Source organism: Varroa destructor, unplaced genomic scaffold (assembly GCF_002443255.2).
Source record: "Varroa destructor unplaced genomic scaffold, Vdes_3.0 BEIS01000003.1, whole genome shotgun sequence".
In the NCBI taxonomy this organism is placed as follows: Eukaryota; Metazoa; Arthropoda; class Arachnida; order Mesostigmata; family Varroidae; genus Varroa; species Varroa destructor.
The window spans coordinates 45,155,955-45,160,196 of NW_019211456.1; positions in this window are offsets into that span (position 1 = coordinate 45,155,955).

The window sequence follows — 4,242 nt, forward strand, 5'->3', positions numbered from 1 at the left end:
TATATATATATATATCAAAATTATTGATATTTATGAACATATGCGATTTTTCTCGAAAATAATAATTTAACAATTTCTACTAGTAAAAATTCATGCTGCTATCGCATTTTAAAATAAGATTGCTAACTGATTATGTATTCATAGAGAAAAAAAGTTGCGAAGAGAAAAAAAATCAACTGTAGCATGAAGTAAACGTCATAAATTTCTCGTCAAAATTCACAGATTTCATATTGGCAACAAACGACAAAATTAGACTATCGAAATCCACAGAATTTCCCCCCTAAGTTGGCCTATAGGAGTAGGATTTAGGGGGCATTTGTATAAAAAGTTCTATTTTTTAATGAGCTGACTTGGCTTCAAAATTAGAAAGTGCGAAAATTAGTGAGTTGGATTAAATCGTTAATAAAACGAAAGAGATTCGTGGTCTAGACGATTCTAGTCATTCCAATCTCGGTACATTATTGTAAATAACGAAAGGAATGCTTTATGATAAAGACTTTATTGAATAGCTCGTCAGCTCAGACAAGCAAGCAGTGTTACAATGGATAATGTACGAGGCATGATTCTCTCAATCTTGAACGAACATAGATCGTCCAAATCGTGCCGACAATGAATGTAGCACATATTCGAAAATATGGCTTCCTTAAGTCTTTTACATCTTGTCGGTCGAGTGTCTACGTACACTTCGGAATCAAATAAGGGCCCATTGGTTCTTCGAGGGATGAAAAATTCCTGTTGAACGGATTAGTCCTTTCTAATGTAATGCTCAGAGAGTGAGTGGATGGTGATTACGCCCGCTCCGAAGCTTGCACTCATTGGTTTCGTGGTATAACGCTAGCCCTGCTACGAATCGTACCACGAACACCATCAATTGTCGTTTCTCATTTGCCAAGAAGTGCTTTACAACTGCCGCTTAGAAGTTGAGGCTTTGTTCACAGAACGAAAAAGCAAACGAATTCTGCACTTTGTCAAATGACTGGCTAATTTTCTAACTTCATTGGCTAGTCACGCCGGCATAGAAGTGGATATCCCGTCAGCGGTAAAACAATTTGTGGGGAAACCCGCCCACCAGCGAGACCTCGGGCGGGGGCGGGGGGGGGGCTGTCATTGCTCACCAACGAATTAACAACAGTCAACGACGCTGCAGATATGACGAAATCAGCCTCTGCCCCTCAGCCGCGAAACCATGCGAAACAGATGGATTTCGAGGCCGAAAGGAAAAACTCGGAGCACGAGATGGCGGGCAAGAAACGTGACGACGACTTCCATTAAGTCCATTACTATTTCAGTATTATTAATTCTCATTGTCTATTTTTATGTGTGATTAGTCACCCTTCCAGCTTTCAGGCCCTTTACCCATCAACACCCACAGTCGTTTTTGTGGCCTGGTCCCACTTTCGAACACAAGCAAGCCACCAACCCGAAACGCTCCTTAGAGCTTATGTCCACGTTTCGTCCGTTGTTCATTGCCGCTTTGTCTGACGCTGCCACTGGCGGCAACCCCTGCCGCCGCCTCCAACGTTCATTCTGATCTCGTAACCTCCACTTAGCTGCACTGCTATGATTCACTTAGGCATCGCAAGTAAACTGCGACGAACCAACAATTCTCAAAGGGCAAGCGACATCTTTAACAAAGCCAATGACCATTATACGAATACACACCGCAACGAGAAGCTTCGGCGGGGATAGAGCTAAAGCACTGATACTCTGCTTTCAACCGTGTACACGAATTATATAATATAGACTCTCGCATCTCCCGTGTATCGGTTCGAATTTTTATTATTCATACTTAATGTAACTGTCAGTAATATTTGCCTACGCTGGCGCCTATGTACGAAGGGGGCCAGCTACTTTGGCAATTAGGTTGATGTACAATAACAGGCGACAGTACGAATGAATGCTAATTTTCTTTTACACTTGTGGTAGCCACAAGTTTACGTACGTTCCTATTTAGCCTATGGGCCATGTAATAGCGGATAACGGTTAAAAGTCGGCGTCAGCCAAGGAAGATCAACAGTGTGCAGGACACACACCCTGTCGGTGTTACAATCTGTAAACTACTATCAGTAATAGTAAAATGATTAAAAACATCTTAGAGTACAGCTATTTTTTTTACTCATTCGTCAAGGATTAGTGTTTGGTCAACATAAATGTTACACACTTGTAACTACGGAAGACAATGCCAAAGGCAGAGAGCGAAATCCGCCTCTGTTAATAGCCGATGATTTTTATGTTGCAGTATAATTATCTACAGATAGCTATTTTAATATCTACTCAAAACGGTGATTATTAAAAGATAAATGATTTATTTTTGTTCGATACCTTTTGAGCTTATCCTAATGTAGACAAGAACCAAACCAAAACTAACTTTACGTTAGTTAATCTTCGTCAGATATACCTTAATTCGGGCTGGGATATGCAAGAATTTGTAGAACAAAAATTGTACAATACAATAGTAGGTCTGAGAAATATTACATTATCTAGCGATATTTCGACTGTTTTCCATTTCTAAACGATAGATAATCTTCTCTTTGTTCGTCGCTTGACCGATTTAAGAATTCATTCATCAGCAGTTCAGCTGAAGTGGAATCCAATTGACTGAAGCACGTTCTCTGTGATCTAACCTAATGTTCATGCACTGACTTTAAACAGATCGTTTTTTAGTAAAGGTTAGCCACGTATCGGATGATATCTAGCGTGTGATCAGGCCGTGTAATGTTGCCGCGCCTGTTCTCTAGCTTGATCAAGTCGAGTGCTAGTCGCCTGTACAGATCCTCGAATATTTCTTCGATCTTCCGATCAGCATTTTCCCGAGGTCCGTCTGCGCCGTCCTTGCGTATCCAATTTAGATTTAGTAATGGCTGCTTCAGGTATGTATCGGCCCTTTTGGCGTCTTCCGCGACCAACAATGCCTCGATTTCCTGCCAACTTTTTCCAACGGCACTCAGCTCCTTAATGCGCGTAGTATATCTATCGAGGAGATCCTGTCGAAAACCTGAAATATCACTGGGATCGTAGTCGCCCCCAACTCTACCAAGTAACGCCGATAAACTAGATACAACAAAAAGAACTCTAAGCTTTCCGTACGAACGTCCTGCTCGCGTGGGAATCGCAGTAGCCATCGTTGTTTCGGCGTTCTTGAAATGAAAGTATCCAATGGAAATTGTAACGAACGACTATCACGAGAGGTCTGTTGAATTTGCCTTTGAATTTGGTCCATGAAGTTTTACTGAGAATCACAGGCTGCCAGTAATTTCTATTCAAACTGTTGGTGTTGCCCGCTAGTAACAAGATATACATATGTATATGTAAGTCGTCCCGTAATTATTGGTTCTCATATTTAAACGTGCCAAATGAACCACTTTCTTTACAACGGTTTGGCAGAGGATGTCTTTTGTCAGTGATCTTTCTACGCAGCTTAAGATGTTGGCTGTCAACTTGGTAGTTTCTACATTTGAATAGAAAAGCAAAGTCGGGGAGGAAACGATAGCGGAAATTATCGCAAAATCGTAGTGGTCGTTGCCGGTTCAATGATTAGATGATTTGTGACCTACTGAAGGCCAGATGTCTTCAAGGATAGTTAGATGTGTAGGTAATATCTCCTATTTACAGGGAATATTTTACCTCGCCTTCTCATTAACAGCAATAGATCAAGCGATCCGCTCTGGCATTTCATTACGTATTAATGAAATGCCTCATTCTACGTTCGCAAAGCTCAGTCAGTAGAGCTATCCTTCCGTTTCTTTCCTTTTTGCGGAACCATCTTGATTAAGAAGCCGGGCACTGTATATATGGTAGATATATGTATGTCAACTCTGTATATTTCGATTACATTGCGAGAGATGTGAATAATTATTCACGCATAAAAGTAGATTTATTGCCTATTGTATGATTCAACCGTGCAATACCTACACACTCACAAATATGTAGCAACACAGTGAAACGCTTCGAGCCATACTTCATAAACCTTTATCTCTTTCATATGGTCATCGTTTCACTATGCTATGTTCGACTATCGCTGGGACAATAGCGGAAGTGATACACTGAGCAAATTCTACATAAATCGTGTTCTCGAATCTCACGGATGTCTTTCTGTACCCCTACGGTATGAAGAGGAAAACGTAAGTAGACATATGGGGGTTGCGGGTCCACAAGGCTGAGCGGCTTGACGGCTTCCATCGGAACGCTTAGGGGAATTCCGAAGCCGCCAATGGTAAAACACTCCAGGTCGAGGGTCGGCTA